The 18,071-nt window shown below is 45.6% G+C and overlaps 1 pseudogene; it reads left to right on the top strand.

Annotated features, from left to right (window-relative positions):
• Positions 1 to 2,290: 2,290 nt before the first annotated feature.
• LOC141092263 (protein SPT2 homolog) lies at positions 2,291 to 13,957 on the top strand (annotated as a pseudogene).
• Positions 13,958 to 18,071: the final 4,114 nt, after the last annotated feature.

The raw sequence follows: 18,071 nt of genomic DNA on the forward strand, positions 1-18,071 counted from the left end.
ATGTATTTCAACATACGTCATTGTCTAGATTTTATAGACTTATTATTACTGAGTTAGGTTAAGAAGAAGTGATATTATTAAATCTGTGCACAATATTCTTATCTTGGGGATGAAGATGTAATATATGTATTCTAATTGTTAATTGTCAAACAGCTTGTAAACTTTTCCCAGTGTTGTGCCTCTGTTACGGGCTAGCGGAACGCACCAAATAATAATAAGATGATAATGAAGTGCGTTCGCAACCCGGGGTCCACCGTGCAGAGATGTTAACTCCTGCTGCTCGGTAATGGCGGATGCTATAAGGCGGTATAACAGAAGAACACACACGGGTTAACGTCACCCAGTGTGTACTGAGGCAGACTCTTATCTTACAGAACCGCAATACCGCAGAATATAAATGCAGCTGCGAACACCACTAAATAGACGCTGACTACCGTGGTGTGCAGACCAAGTGCACAGTGGCGTACAGGCAAGCCACTACTTGGCGCTGATGCTAGTCTCTGACTCAGCCTCCTACCTGCACTCCCAGTCTAGGCACTAACTGGCAAGGCTGACCAAAACATGTGTATCAAGGATAGGGGTTTCATAATGAGTCATTCACCTGAGACATACATACGTGCATACAACACTCACTCCACATGGTCTATACTAGCGCACAGCTGTGCGGCCGTGCGATCCTTTTATAACCGCAGCCTTCCGGGACCTTCCTGATGGCCCAATCCGAGCTGCTTGAGGTCTTGAGCATGTGACCTCCGACCTCCAATGAGAATTAGTCGAAAGGGCATGCTCAGTAGGCGGCATGAAGGACTTAGTCCCCAGAGCTGAGCGCTGCTGGCTAGTGCGGGTTGCTATAGCTGAATCAGAGGTGGCAACAGCAACCAATCTGACAGCACTAGCCTGAGTAAGGCGCTGGGATGCGAATCAGGTTATAAGCTCCCCCAGATCTCGTTTAGTAAAAACTCTCGCTCCCCGTAGCCTATCAAACAGTTCCGATATCAGGGGCAAGGGGTATTTATTCTTAACAGTGATGGCGTTAAGACCCCTGTAATCAATGCAGGGACGTAGTTCTCCATTCTTCTTTTGGACGAAGAAGAATCCCGCCCCCGCTGGTGACACCGACTTCCTAATGAATCGACATGCCAGATTCTCCCTGATGTATTGAGACATGGCCTCTGTCTCCATGAGAAGGGATAGACTCGACCCCGGGGAGGCTCAGCACCAGGCAAGAGGTCAATAGGACAGTCATAGGGGCTGTGAGGCGGAAGGGTCTCCACCGCCTTTTTGGTGAACACGTCTGCATACTGTCAATAGTGTTTGGGAAGAGGGGAAAGATCTGCAGGAACCTCAGTAGAGGCAACCTGAATGCATTCCCTCTGACATCTATCCTCACGGGATTTACTCCATCTCAGAATTCTCCCTGAGGACCACTCTATATGAGGGGAGTGGTAGCGTAGCCAGGGGGACCCCTAAGAGGACCTGATCGATACCCTCTGGCATGATAAGGAGGGATATCGTCTCTTGATGGGATGGAGACACCGAGAGTACCAACGGGGTGGTCTGGTGGATGATCTGTGAGGGTAGTGTTGAGCCGTTCACTACTCTGATGGTGACTGGCTTAGGTAACATGACCTGAGGAATTGCTTGCCGTTGGGCGAAGGCAGACAACATAAAATTGCCCTCCGCCCCGGAGTCCACGCAAGCCCCCACCGCTAGAGTTATCATGGACCTAACTCAAGCGTCCCCTTAAAGGACAGCTTGGAGGAAAACATCGCTGTGTCTAGCAGGCCTCCTCCAATAACCACTAGACATGAGCGCTTTCCGCTGTGGGCACCTGTTGGCAAGGTGACCAGACTGCTGGCAAAGATGACAGACCATTGTTTTGTTTATTAATATGTATTTATGATACTAGGTGGGTTTTCTAGACATGTTACCTGCATTGAGGTTGATTTTGTCTTTTTGTGGTCTCTTACTGCTTTTGCACCAAACTGATTTCGCCTGCAACCGAGGCGAGGGAGTTTATTGCGGAGGAGGAACTAACCTTTTTTTCATTCACTTAGTGTCAGCCTCCAGGCGGCAGTAGCATATACCCCACAGTCCAATGAGTGTCTTGGAGAAAAGGATTTTACGGTGAGTATCACAAAAATCCATGTTTTTTTTTATTTCTCCACATACGAATAAATCGGACGATGCTCTGGTCCACAACTGAAGAAAGAAAGAAAAATATTCAGTTAATTATGATTATGACAGTGTCAACCATTTTACCAGTTCTTCTTTGTTGTTTTTACTGCAGCTGCAACAATGAAAGAAACAAAAAAACCAATGGAGGTACAGTTGCATATTTTTTCCTGCACCATGCACACTTTTTTGATAAAATGAACAGTGACATTCAAAGCAACAACTCGTCCCGTATAATCAAGCCTTCGTGTGGCCATGTCGATGGCTAGATACCAAGGCCCTTGGAAAAATGGGACCAAAAAAATAAATGGGCCCTGCTAGGAAGGGGTTAAAGAAACGTTATCCCTAAATTCTCATCTCTCGCTGTACGTTTAGTTTCCCTTTTACACTCGGATGCACTTGGTTTCCGTCATTAAGAGGAAACGCAGCTGCAGATTGGAGTTTTATCAGCTGGTTTTCTGTTTGTGGGGTGTCAGTCCCACAGCCCTTATTGGTGGGGGCCGATTTCAAGGATTTACCTTAGGCTAGTTTCACACTAGCGTATAAACGACGCGCGCACGGCGCCGCTAAGCCACGCCCCCTGCCGGCTCCCTGCCTGCCCCTTCCTGTTATCGCCTCCTCCGAGCGCAGAGGGCTGCATGCGTTATGCGCACCCTATCTTTAGCATAGGGTGCGCAGGCCGTGCGCAACTATGAATATAGCGTGCGCTGCGCATTTTTGAATGTGCGCCGTGCGCGCCAAAATGCAACATGCTGCGTTCGGCGCGCACGGCGCACCTCCAAAAATGCGCAGCGCACGCTATATTCATAGTTGCGCACGGCCTGCGCACCCTATGCTAAAGATAGGGTGCGCATAACGCATGCAGCCCTCTGCGCTCGGAGGAGGCGATAACAGGAAGGGGCGGGCAGGGAGCCGGCAGGGGGCGTGGCTTAGCGGCGCCGTGCGCGCGTTGTTTAAACGCTAGTGTGAAACTAGCCTTATGCTGATCATGTGCAAGATGGGGGTGTCCATACGGACCATTGCATCTCCAGGGGGCGCTCTGATTATATCACGATTTTAGTTGTAGGAAGTCGATGAGCGGTGGAAGGACTGAGGTTTTCGTGGCCGGTGTTGGGGATTTCACCGTGTGTTATGTGACATCTGAGAAGTGTGTGGTGGGTTAGAAGTGCTGCGTTACTTTCGGGGTGCAATCATTTCACTATAAAACTCTAAGAAATTCCTGATCAGCAAGTGATGATCTTGAGATTTTCTGAACTCGCAGATTTTTTTTTTCTTCCCACCATCTGTTCGGGTATGTTTAGATGACTGTGCTTTTAGTTAACAAGCAGTAACCCAACCAATTGTGGCCTAAAGTGCTAGTGCACATTGCCACTTGTTAAGCCGTGATTGCAGAGTGTGCACTGTGCCCGCGCTGATGATAGAACAGGGACAGATGTGTCCCCCATGGAGCAGAATCCACCGCTGTAGCAACCAAACCACCAGTCATGCCGGGGTAGAAATACTCACCTGGTAAACTCCTGAATGAATTTGAGAACATCAACATTTTTTAAAATCTACAGCTTGTCAATTCTTTCAGCGTTTTTGCAGCATTTTTTCACACGTATTTAGTGAATTAAATAATTGTCTGCATGCACTGGTGTCACTTAGGCAGCGCTGCAGCCAATCACTGAGCTCAGTAGCTTGTGCTGTCTACTCAGGCAGAGCAGCTGAGTTCATTTGCTGCAGCGCTGATGGCAGTATTATGATTCAGGGAGCAGCCGCAGGGACTCTGTGCAGGACCAGGGGAGGGTGAGTAAAGAACATAGAATCCTAGAATGTTAGAGATGGAAGGAACCGCCAGGGTCATCGTGTCCAACCCTCCTGCTCAATGCAGGATTCGCTAAACCATCTCAGACCGATGTCTGTCCAGCCTCTGTGTGAAGCCTTCCATTGGAGGAGAACTCACCGTCTTGTGGCAGTCTGTTCCACTTATTGGTCACCCTCACTGTGAATAAGTTTTTTTTTTTCTAATATCTAATCTGTATCTTCTCCCTCTTCTTCCTTTCAGTTTCATTCCATTGCTTCTTGTGTTTCCATGTACAAATGAGAATAAGAATGATCCCTCTACACTGTGACATCCCTTCAGATATTTGTAGACATCTATTAAGTCTCCTCTTAGCCTTCTTTTTTGCAAGCTAAACATTCTCAGGCCCTTTAACTGTTCCTCGTTGGGCATACTTTGCCGTCCGCTCACCATCCTGGTAGCTCTTCTCTGAACTTGCTCCAGTTTTTCAATGTCTTTTTTTTTAAATTTGGTGCCCAGAACTGGACACAGTATTCCAGATGAGGTCTGACCAAGGAGGAGTAGAGGGGGATATTGACTTCACGTGATCTAGACTCTATGCTTCTCTTAATACATCCCAGAATTGTATTTGCCTTTTTTGCTGCTGCATCACACTGTTGACTCATGTGCAGTCTGTGATCTATTAGTATACTCAAGTCTTTTTCACACATGCTGTTGCTTAGTTCTATTCCCCCCATTCTGTAAATGTAATTTTAGTTTTTCTTGCCCAGATGTAGAATCTTGCATTTCTCCCTGAAAAATACCATTCTTTTAGTCGCTGCCCATTGTTCAAGCTTATCTAGATATTTCTGAATCCTTTCTCTGTCTTTTCTAGTGTAACCTATCCCCTAAATTTGATCAGTTTACCTTAACTTCCCTTATCTAGATAATTTATAAAAATATTGAACACTGAGACCAGGACAGAGCCTTGTGGTACCTCACTTGAAACATTTTCCTATAGGACGTGCAACTATTTATTACCACTCTTTGAGTACGATCACTGAGCCAGTTATGAATCCACCTAACCGGAACCTTGTCAATCCCATATTGGTCATTTTTTTCAATAAGGATTGTATGAGATACTATGCTTTGGTGAAGTCGAATTAAATATACTATACCGCATTTAAAAAAAATAAACTGCAGCCTGGGGCCAAGTTTTCTGAAACTAAAAAAAACTTCTAAGATTCTGAATTTTAGCATAAATAAGGATATTTAGTCCTTTTGTTACCTTGACAATTATTCCAAGGATTTGTGCAAACCTTTTTCAAGTATTTTTGCAGGGTGCATATATACAGTTGTGGCCAAAAGTATTGACACCCCTGCAATTCTGTCAGATAATACTCAGTTTCTTCCTGAAAATGATTGCAAGCACAAATTCTTTGGTATTATTATCTTCATTTAATTTGTCTTAAATGAAAAAACACAAAAAGAATTGTCCTAAAGCCAAATTGGATATAATTCCACACCAAACATAAAAAAGAGGGTGGACAAAAGTATTGGCACTGTTCGAAAAATCATATGATGCTTCTCTAATTTGTGTAATTAACAGCACCTGTAACTTACCTGTGGCACCTAACAGGTGTTGGCAGTAACTAAATCACACTTGCAGCCAGTTGACATGGATTAAAGTTGACTCAACCTCTGTCCTGTGTCCTTGTGTGTACCACATTGAGCATGGAGAAAAGAAAGAAGACCAAAGAACTGTCTGAGGACTTGAGAAACCAAATTGTGAGGAAGCATGAGCAATCTCAAGGCTACAAGTCCATCTCCAAAGACCTGAATGTTCCTGTGTCTACCGTGTGCAGTGTCATCAAGAAGTTTAAAGCCCATGGCACTGTGGCTAACCTCCCTAGATGTGGATGGAAAAGAAAAATTGACAAGAGATTTCAATGCAAGATTGTGCGGATGTTGGATAAAGAACCTCGACTAACATCCAAACAAGTTCAAGCTGCCCTGCAGTCCGAGGGTACAACAGTGTCAACCCGTACTAACCGTCGGCGTCTGAATGAAAAGGGACAGTATGGTAGGAGACCCAGGAAGACCCCACTTCTTACCCCGAGACATAAAAAAGCCAGGCTGGAGTTTGCCAAAACTTACCTGAAAAAGCCTAAAACGTTTTGGAAGAATGTTCTCTGGTCAGATGAGACAAAAGTAGAGCTTTTTGGGCAAAGGCATCAACATAGAGTTTACAGGAGAAAAAAAGAGGTATTCAAAGAAAAGAACAAGGTCCCTACACTCAAACATGGCGGAGGTTCCCTGATGTTTTGGGGGTTGCTTTGCTGCCTCTGGCACTGGACTGCTTGACCGTGTGCATGGCATTATGAAGTCTGAAGACTACCAACAAATTTTGCAGCATAATGTAGGGCCCAGTGTGAGAAAGCTGGGTCTCCCTCAGAGGTCATGGTTCTTCCAGCAGGACAATGACCCAAAACACACTTCAAAAAGCACTAGAAAATGGTTTGAGAGAAAGCACTGGAGACTTCTAAGGTGGCCAGCAATGAGTCCAGACCTGAATCCCATAGAACACCTGTGGAGAGATCTAAAAATGGCAGTTTGGAGAAGGCACCCTTCAAATATCAGGGACCTGGAGCAGTTTGCCAAAGAAGAATGGTCTAAAATTCCAGCAGAGCATTGTAATAAACTCATTGAAGGTTACCGGAAGCGGTTGGTCGCAGCTATTTTGGCTAAAGGTTGTGCAACCAAGTATTAGGCTGAGGGTGCCAGTACTTTTGTCTGGCCCATTTTTGGAGTTTTGTGTGAAATGATCAATGTTTTGCTTTTTGCTTCATTCTCTTTTGTGTTTTTTCATTTAAGACAAATTAAATGAAGATAATAATACCAAAGAATTTGTGTTTGCAATCATTTTCAGGAAGAAACTGAGTATTATCTGACAGAATTGCAGGGGTGTCAATACTTTTGGCCACAACTGTATATATATATATATATATATATATATATATATATATATATATATTATTTCTTTTTGCAACCTTTTGATTGAACAGTGCCTAGTTTGGTGCAGACTCTTATCAGGGGTGACTTGTGCTTTTCTCTTTTTATCCTACCAGGTGATGTTCCAAACCTTTTATGTGAGGGGGAGGAACGCTCAAAAGACTGAACATGTATATGAACAGTAAAGCGGTTTTACAATAGAAATGAGTAGGAAGAGTCCATCAAGCGTTTTTGAAGACTTTTGAGGTCACAAAAAAAGAGTAAAAAAACAAATTACACCCTTAGTATTATTTAGATCTTTGGCTATTAAGGGGTAATATCCACAGCACATTCATTATTACTACAGAACCTGCTTGCTTGATGTCAGTTCATTGCAAGAATCTGCGTCTGCTCCGGAGTTCCTGGAAGTTTGGCAGAATGCGTGCACATGTGAACGTGGCCCATGTCATGGGCTAGCTGGCTTTGGTGGATTTCATTGTGCTGGTGGGCTGCTTGTGTTAATGCATTTTTTTTCCTCTCCCTTACAGAAAAGATACAGCTTGGCAGTGGGACCTCCCAAAAAAGATCCCAAAGTCAAAGGGGTGCAGTCAGCTGCTGTCCAGGCTTTTCTCCGGCGCAAGGAAGAGGAAATGCGAAAACAAGGTATCATCTTTCAGCTTTATTAGTAAATAAATAAGTAAAACGTCCATTTTCATTGGATTTCTGCCATTTCTCTGCTTCACTGAGCCCTTTGTGCCAGGCATTGTGCTCTCACATATTAGTCTCATTGCACGAGACGTTTACTGATGATATATTGTGTTCGACCTCCTGTAAGACAGACATAACTTGTATAAATTCCCCTCCTTCCAAAAAAATCGCCCATTAATAAGTCATTGAGTTGCCTTTTTTTGTTACGGTCTTTAGTGTTTTTATTTTTCTTCTCTCTGGAAAGACAAGCATCTGTGGATATTGAGATGTTAATGTGTATACAGCTGAGATTCCTTGTGGATTTCTTCCCGCACATGACACTTAGTCATTCAGTTTTAGTGGCAATAGTAGCTGGTCCTATTCACTTGAAAGGGGTGTCTGTGTTGCACTGCCATAGCTGGTAACAGCGGAGTAGTTGGGGGTTACCTTGTGTCGGACCCTTATTGATCACCTAGCAGATGTATAGGTCATCAGTATGTAAGTCCTGGACAACCCCTGCGCGATGACACTGTATCGAGCGGTCATCGTTTGCATCTAACGTGCATGGCGACCACTAGTGGCAATGCCAATGAAATGGTCAATTTTGTTTTCACGCATATATATTTTCCAGTTTAGTTAAACTCATTATATTTTGCTCTGTAGAAATGAACGAAAAGAGAAAAAAAAAGGAACTGTTGGCGAAACGCAAGGAAATGAAACATGACAAAAAAGCAAGAGCAATGGCTTCCAGGACAAAGGACACCTTCAAGGGCTACAATGGGATTCCAATAGAAGATAAACCCAAGAAACGCTCAAAGTCTGACCTGGACCAAAACCACAATAACGAGAACGCTGAGTACTTGACAGAAGAAGAAATGTACGAATACTCGCAGAGTGAGTCCGAGCAGTAGGAGGTTGAAGAATCACCACCACTGTCGCCGCTGCCTTCAAAAAAGCCTACGTTTTCCAACGTGAAAAGGCCACCACCGCCTGCAGTGGGCATGAACTTTGCTGATTTGTTGGGCTTGCAGAAAAAAAACAATACGAGCCAGTGGAAATCATAAAACCTGTTACAAAGGTGGATGAGCGCCCAAGGACTGCCGAAGAAATCCGAGAAATCGAATTCTTGGAAAGGAAGAACCAAAAAACCTCAAAAACTAGTAGCCAAAGTGTAAAAGTTAGCAAAAGCTCTTCAGATAAACATTCCTCTTCTAAGGGAAGCCATTCTGAGGAAAGAAAGGTAAAGAGCAGTGGCTTCAGCTCGAAAAGTAGTCATCATGACAAAGCTCGAAGTGAAGACAGCCGGACCGTAAAAAAACATTCTGATGTTAAGCACAAATCTGAGAAACACTCGGCAGCAAGTAAGCTTTTTTCTAATGGAAGCTCCAAACCTTCATCTTGCAGAGAACCTGGTGGAAAACAGTCTTCATCTTCCCGGCCAGAAACTAATGAAAAACTTCAAGGAAGTTTCCGACCCAGCAGTTCAAGCTCAAGTTCAATGAAGTCTTCTGGAGCTTCTGGGAAGTCATCAGTTGGCCATGGAACAAGTACCATGCGGCCATCTGTAGTATCTAGCTCTTCGAGGCCTTCTGGAGCATCTATTTCTTCTTCTGGACGGCCATCTAGTGGAGTGGTTACACCTTCTTCCCGACCAACAAGTAGCTCCATTTCCTCCAAGCCTTCTGGCATCTCTGGCTCTATCCGCCCCTCGGGAAGCTCTTCTTCCAGTTCATCGCGGCCCTCTAGCGGATCTGGGTCAGCCAAACCATCTCGACTGAGCAGCTCTGGACACTCGACGAGCAGCTCTGGTTCGGCATGTTCATCAAGCGTATCTGGATCTAGCCGACAAACCACTGGGAATACTTTGTCAGCTGTTAAGCCTAAAACTGCCCCATCGGGCAGAGAAGGATCATCCATGAGACCAAATGGAGACGCAACGTTAGGTTCTTCAAAACTTAAAGCTCATTCTGGACCTGGAAGGCCAGGAAGTAATTTATCAATGGGATCAGGGTCAAAGCCCAAATGTACTGTGGTATCTGAAACTATTTCCTCTAAAAACTTTATTCCTAAATCTGGTAATGGACAGGTGAATGGCATGAGACCGGGACAGGTGAATGGCATGAGACCGGGACAGTTGAATGGCATGAGACCGGGACAGGTGAATGGCATGAGACCGGGACAGGTGAATGGCATGAGACCGGGACCCCCACCAGGACAACGACCAATGTCTCGCCCACCAGGTATTCATAGTTGAAACTTGATTTTTTTTTTACCAATTATGGACCACTTGTCTCCCCCCACCACCAACCTCCTGAACTCCTCATTCACTCAGATAGTAATAACAGCTGCCTAGTGTGGTCTATGGAGAGGGGAGGGAGGAGGTGTAGGCAGGAGAGAAATGCACAGATTGTGCTGCTGCTTTCTAGTGTTTTATCTTATCCCAGTGCTGGATTCACATGTACACTGCTCAGTACTGTTGTATAATGTCCTCCATGATGCTTCTGAATTTTTGCTATGCAGAGACAGAAGAGCAGTAATCTTTCGTGTCTGTGTGTGCTGTTTATGGGAGACATCACAGCAGCTACTAAAAAATGCAGGAGACAAGTCACATAGTGGCCAGCAATAGTGTTCTTACTCATTCCTTACAAGCAAACTCTCTTATTGTGAACAGTCGCCTAAAATGATAGGTACGCTTTAAGGGTATGTGCACACGTTGCATATTCTGCTGCAGATTTTTTTGTGCAGATTTTCCTAAATCCGCAGGTAAAGTGACCTGCGGATTTTCTGCAGTTTTTGTGCGGATTTCACCTGCGTCTTTACACCTGCGGAGTCCTATAATGGAGCAGGTATAAAAACGCTGCAGAATCCGCACAAAGAATTGACATGCTGCGGGGAAAAAAACGCTGCGTTTCCACGCCGATTTTTCCGCAGCATGTGCACAGCGTTATTTTACATTGAATATAATGGTACTGTACACAGCAGGAGAATCTGCTGCGGATCCGCAGGGCCAAATCCGCTGCGGATCCGCACCAGAATCTGCCAGGTATGCACAGACCCTAAAGCCATTCTCCAGGATTAGAGAAAGCGCCAGCCCTGACCATGGATTGTGCGTGTTATTGCAGCTCTGTTTCATTCACTTCAATGAGCTGCAATGGCAGACACAGTCTCTGTTCCCAGGGAGGTGCTGTTTTCTGTGGGATCATGGACAACCCTTTTAAAAGATCGAGAATTGTTTTGTTCGTTTTGATTTTTTTTAATTTGCTAAGTGAGTAGTCTATCTGCAGGTCCCCCTCTGCCGCCCATAACCAACGCATACAAGCGAAGAATTGACGACGAAGAGGAGGAGGAGTACGATTCAGAAAGGGAAGATTTCATTGATGACGGAGGAGAATCGCAAGACGAGATTTCGAAGCACATCCGCGAGATATTCGGCTATGACAGAACGAGGTAAGCGGGCGCCGTCTGCCCAGGGCTGGAATCCCAGTCTTCAAAGTGAAATTTATCATATAGAATTTGTATCCTCCGGCCTGAAATCGTCAAGATGGCGAGATCTGCGTCTGTTTGTCCTGAGGGTAATTCATTTTGCGCTTCTGTTCCCAGGTATAAAGAAGAGAGCGACTATGCCTTACGTTACATGGAGAGCAACTTCAGAGAACAGCAAAAAGAGGAAGCAAGGAGGTACGTCCGCCTGACACCAGAGAGAATAGCTTTCTGTCCATCTTCAGGGATCGTCTACATCAGCAGCAAGGGCCGGCTGTATTAAACATATCTCCGGTTGTTTAGCCATAGTGGTCCATCACATGAGCGAGAGCAAAGGACGTCACTATGGGCCCACAGCCCAGAAGGCACCTTCCTATATGCGGTTATAAGCTCCCCAGTGGGCACATCGTCAGCCAGCAATGCTGTTACCGAATTGCAAAAAGGCTATACTAAGACATATATTACCGCCATACCCTATCATATTTCCCCTCCCTCCTCACTTCTCCAGCACCATCCTTATTACCCTGCTGCTCTATAATTCTGGGCCTGTTGTGCCCAATTTTCCCCCATTACTGTGTATGCTCCGTGTCGCTGTGCACCCAAATAATGTACTTTGGCTATGTTATCATTACTACAATTCCCTCCAAAAAATATTGCCACACAGGCAACATCCTGAAAATAAACTGCAATGGTGCACCATGCTGTAAAAGTATATAATATAATATATATGCACCTACAAGATGGTGGTAGGTAAAGGAACCTATGCCTCTACCTCAGGTTTCAACGCCCAGGGCCTGTCTCATTTGCTAGTTGCACTGTTATGTTTAAAGCACTTGTCCAGGCTTGGGGTTAAAGGGAATCTGTCACCTATCTTTTCGCATATGAGATGCGGCTACCGCCATCAGGGGCTTATCTACAGCATTCTGTAATGCTGTAGATAAGCCCCCTATGTAACCTGAAAGATAAGAAAAACGAGTTATATTATACTCTCCCGGGGGTCTGGTCCGGTGCCGTCCAGGTCTGATGGATGTCTCGGTCCGGTCCGGCGCCTCCCATCTTCTAGGAATGACATCCTCTTCTTTCCTTTCCGGCGCAGGCACACTGCTCTGCCCTGTTGAGGGCAGAGTAGAGTACTGCAGTGCCCAGGCACCGGGAAAGGTCAGAGAGGTCCGGCGCCTGCGCACTGCAGTACTCTGCGCCTGCATCGGAGTCGCAACGGGAAGCAAAGAAGAGGACGTCATCGCTAGAAGATGGGAGGCGCCGGACCCGGACAGCACCGGACCAGACCCCCCCGGTGAGTATAATATAACTTGTTTTTCTTATCTTTCAGGTTATATCGGAGGCTTATCTACAGCATTCTGTAATGCTGTAGATAAGCCCCTGATGGCGGTGGCTGCAGGTTATATGTGAAAAAATAGGTGACAGATTCCCTTTAAAGGCTTCAGTCCTTTATGTGACTGCACACTTGTGAATTGGCACCATGTGCAGTATGCGCACTGTCAGGATTCTGTGGCCCCCGGAAGCGTGACTGCAAGCATGCAACTTGCATACATGTGGTGATGTGCCGGACGCGCGTAATACAAGTGGATAGAGCGAGGCTGCACACGTCTAGTCTGAATGTGGTCGGAATTATGCAAATCACATAGTTACGGTCACTTGATCTCCTGTTCGATGCACCGGAGAATCCTGACAGTGCGCATAGTGAGGACTCACAAGTCTGCATAGAGTGACTGCAGATCTGAGCCACAGGCCTGCACAGCCTCTTTAATTCTCTAGATGCCATGGTTAATGGAAACCACAGCATTTAAAGAGTTTTAAAAGAAAGGGTGGTGCCTAGCAAAGACCCTCTGCCCCATTAGACCTATTGGGTAACAATTCACAATGATCTGCCAATAATCACTCTCGGAATCGCTGAGCTGATGGATTTTCCCCAAATGTGTGGAAAGACCGCAGCCGACGGGTCTGCGCTTTTGCAGAGCTAGTCTCTAATAATAATAATCTTTATTTTTATATAGCGCTAACATATTCCGCAGCGCTTTACAGTTTGCACACATTATCATCACTGTCCCGATGGGGCTCACAATCTAAATTGTTTTGTGTTTTGTTTTTTTCCTCCTCAGTTTGCGGTTAGGCATACAAGAGGACCTGGAAGAGTTGAGACGCGAAGAGGAAGAAGAGAAGAGAAAAGCAAGTCTAGAAAAAGCCAAGAAAAAGATGAAAACACGATAGCGCTCGCTTCATCCAACACAGACTTTTCAACCTCGGCTCACTACAGTGCAGTTCTCAGCACTACCACCAGGTGGAGACTGTAACCTGACCATAAGAGAGGCTATATAGGCTTATAGCAAAATCAAAAATACATTTATATATGGAGAATTAACGATCATTTTAAGAATCTAGATATGAACTTCTGGAATACTTTAGTTGTCAGTTTTTCAACTTTTTTGCTACAATGTTGCAGGTCAGAACCGGATCTACCTGATACCCGGGACTCTGTGAAGAGATCGGTTTCCATTTTATTTTATGAGTATATTAAGTGTGGGAATATGGGTCTTGTTCTGAGAACAGGCCATCAATAAATTATTTGTATCATAAGAGGATTTATGGAATTGTCCACTCGCCATATTCTGAATTTTTTTTCTTTTTTGTCAATGGATATCGGCATCCTGCAGCTCTCTGCTGGTTACGATGTGTATGTGTGGCTTATATGGAAGGTTATTTTCTACCAGGGTGGTTTCCAACCCTTAAGTGCACTTACCACATGTTACTGGGTTTGCGACAAACCTCCACTGTTTAAGCAGTCACTAATCCTGAGCTATAACCTGATGGAATACAAAATGATAATAAAACTATGTGCAGAGATTTCTGTTTAGTAACGTGTTATGTTCATCAGTAAGAAACACCAAAAGGGACTGTCCACCGTCTTCACGACCATTCTACAACATGAAGAGGTTTTTTGTTGTTTTTTTTAGGTTTTCAGCGTGCACCGCTGCTCTGCCTCCCTGGGTTTTTTTTTTTAAATCTCTGTGGGGTAGGTGCACTCCTGATTGATCGATCATACCAGCGACCTGAGCGCCGCACTTTCCCATGCTAGTAGTGGAGACCGCTTTCCCTCTGCAGCGTCGGAGGAGCACAGGGGGACTGAAGCTTGTCATGTCCAGGTAAATTGCTTGTTTTTACAAACTGTTTGCAATTTAACAGGGTAAGAACGAAAGGATAACTCATTATAAACAGGGCTGAATGAATGCTAAATACATTACTTATCCTGTATTATACCCCAGAGCTGCACTCACTATTCTGCTGGTGCAGGCACTGTGTACATACATTACATTACTGATCCTGAGTTACATCCTGTATTATACTCCAGAGCTGCGCTCACTATTCTGCTGGTGCAGACACTGTGTACATACATTACATTACTGATCCTGAGTTACATCCTGTATTATACTCCAGAGCTGAACTCACTATTCTGCTGGTGCAGTCACTGTGTACATACATTACTGATCCTGAGTTACATCCTGTATTATACCCCAGAGCTGCACTCACTATTCTGCTGGTGCAGACACTGTGTATATACATTACATTACTGATCCTGAGTTACATCCTTTATTATACTCCAGAGCTGCACTCACTATTCTGCTGGTGCAGTCACTGTGTACATACATTACATTACTGATCCTGAGTTACATCCTGTATTATACCCCAGAGCTGCACTCACTATTCTGCTGGTGCAGTCACTGTGTACATACATTACTGATCCTGAGTTACATCCTGTATTATACTCCAGAGCTGCACTCACTATTCTGCTGGTGCAGTCACTGTGTACATACATTACTGATCCTGTACTGATCCTGAATTACATCCTGTATTATACTCCAGAGCTGCACTCACTATTCTGCTGGTGCAGTCACTGTGTACATACATTACATTACTGATCCTGAGTTACATCCTGTATTATACTCCAGAGCTGCACTCACTATTCTGCTGGTGCAGTCACTGTGTACATACATTACATTACTGATCCTGAGTTACATCCTGTATTATACCCCAGAGCTGCACTCACTATTCAGCTGGTGCAGTTACTGTGTACATACATTACATTACTGATCCTGAGTTACATCCTGTATCTCTTTTATTATAAAATATCAAAAACAATACAACAAAACATTCCAGAAAAGAAAACACAAACCAAAATACACACATTAATCATACACTTAGGACATACAGAAGCTTGTGCAAAACCGCAACTTGTTATAGTCCCCAAGCTTTCCAGCTTAGGGGACCCCCAGCAGGAACTTTCCAACAGAAAACTTTTCCCATAAAATAATGAAAAACAGTTTTTTATCTTTCACCCCCATTCACTCCCCATTCACACTTCCACCCATACCTATATACAGGAAAACAAAAATAATATTATTGGCCCATGCTGCCTTAAATAAACCTAGCCAATTCTTTTTTGTCAAAATTACCTACACCAGCTTAACACCTCAATATATATATATATATATATTTTTTTTTTTTTTTTCTGTTTTTTTATTATTTTTCCCACCACCCACACCACAGGTCCATAAATGTCCATGGCCTTATCACGTCTAGGCCTGATGAGCACGAAAGTTTATGCCCACAAGCAAAACCCTCACCCATTTGCCCCCGATGTGCTCAAGAATGATCCATTTTCCATAATTTCCATGGTCCATGGTATATGTTATATCCATTCGCCACTTTCCCCTTGGTTTAGGGTCCTTTTACTTTTTTTTCCGCTCTTACCCCCCATTCACCCCCCTCCCAACCTCACTACGCCCCCCATGCACCTCTGACTACGGAAAAGAATAACAACACATACTACAATACATATACTACAATACATATTACAATACAATATTACAATGCAATGTCATTACATCATTTGCTTTACCGAATAATACCACACCACAAACCTTTACTTACAGGCCCAAGTTCAGTGCCTGCAAGCCCAATATCCATTATTTCTCTATCTTAAAACAAAAATCTAGGTGTGCCATGCAGTAGCCCACCACCAGGAAAAAGGAGTTCTAGAGGCCCCATCCCTCACTAACACATTCACCCTGTCCCTCAACAACTAAGACTGTCCCTACTTCTGTCCCTATCTGTCCTTACCTGCCCCTACTCTACCTACCTTATCATAACTAACTCTCTATCTGTCCCTCAGTGCCTGTCCCTCCCTGTCCCTATCTGCCCCTACTTCTGTCCCTCACCACCCACACCACCTTATGCTGTCCCTACCCACATTCACACAAAATCTAGCTCTCCCTAGAGTGCGTTTTTAAAAGGAAAGGCCCCTCCAAAGCCAAGAGGCCCTCCTCACACCCAACCTTTCGAACTCCAAAGAACGCACCTTCACCAGGTCACCCAGGATGTTACTAACCACCTCTTCCCTTGGGAGGGCTTTCTGCCACGTCGAAACTAAGCACCGTGCATTCCAAATGTAGAACCTAACCACTACACTGACTAGGAATAAAGTGCCCCGGTCTCGGCCACCCAGAGTTCTGAACGCTCCCTAGGCCCACTCGGCATAGGAGAGGGACGCCAGCCGCGGCCAACGTATGGAAGCCCCCACCCTGTTGTAAACCTCTGTATTAAAGGGACACTGAAGCAGGAAGTGCTCCATGCTTTCCAGCACGTCGCCACACTCCTCACGGGGACAACCCCGATCATCGGATTTCCTGCACTTCAGGTTATCCTTTACCTTTACATACAGCCTCCCGTGGAAGCAGCGCCAGGTCAAGTCCCAAAACTTCGTGGGGATCCGCTTAGAATTTAAAAGCCCGAGCCCCACCTCCAGATCCCAGCCTGGGCAATCCTTAAGGGCCAGGGGCTTCTGGAAATGGGTCAACAGAACCCTCCTGTCAAGGCATTGCCGCGACATGGTCCTGATTTCCCACATTCCCAGACCCCACCGGCGGATCACCTTCAGAACCGGGGTAGCATAAGCCGGGAGATGCCCATGAGGTGTGCGGAGGTCCTTCACTTGCCCTCCTGTCTCCCATTCCTGGAAGAAGGGCCGAAGCCAACCCTTGCAGGAGACTACCCACGGAGGAGCCCTCTCTAGCCAGAGGTTGGAAATGTTGGCTTTAAGAAAGGTGTTCACTAAGAACACTACCGGGTTGACCATACCCAACCCACCTAGTCTCCTCGTGCGGTATGTGACCTCTCTCTTGATTAGGTTGAGCCTATTCCCCCATAACAGCTGGAAGGACAGGCTATAGACCCGTGTCCAGAGAGGTTCTGGCAAGATGCACACGCTGCCTAGGTAAATTAACAAGGGAAGCAGAAAGCCTTTAGCCAGGGCAACCCTTTCCCTTAGGGACAAAGACCAACCCTTCCATTGGTCCACCTTTTGGGCAGCGATCTTAAGTCTGCCCTCCCAATTTTGCTGGGGGTAGTCCCCGGGGCCAAATTCGATGCCTAGAATTTTGGCGGTGGCCTGGGGCCCTGGAAGGGTGTCCGGGAGATCAAAACTAGGATCTCCCCCTCCCAGCCAGAGACTTTCACACTTATCCCGGTTGATCATGGACCCGGATGCCTCCGAGTAGCGCACTACCTCTGACATGACCCAATCCGCCTCCCCCCTCGAGGACACGAAAAGGGAAACATCATCGGCGTACGCCACCACCCTCAGAGAGGACCCAGAGCCCGCCTGGTCCATCCCGACTCCCGCCAACGGTCCACGATCTACCCTCCTTAGGAAGGGATCGATCGCGAATACGTATAAAAGCGGACTCAGCGGACAGCCCTGACGGACCCCAGAACCCACCTCAAAAGGGCGACCTGACCAACCGTTCACCAGCGGAAAAGTCTCAGCCCCTTGGTACAAGATCTCTAACCATTTTACAAACCTCCCAGGCAGACCATACCTCAAAAGGACGGACCAGAGATACTCATGGTTGACCCGGTCAAAGGCTTTCGCTTGGTCTAACGACAGCAAGTACCCCTTCCA

This window comes from Dendrobates tinctorius, unplaced genomic scaffold (genome assembly GCF_039654945.1).
Source record: "Dendrobates tinctorius isolate UK_male_01 unplaced genomic scaffold, ASM3965494v1 ptg000059l, whole genome shotgun sequence".
Taxonomy (NCBI): Eukaryota; Metazoa; Chordata; class Amphibia; order Anura; family Dendrobatidae; genus Dendrobates; species Dendrobates tinctorius.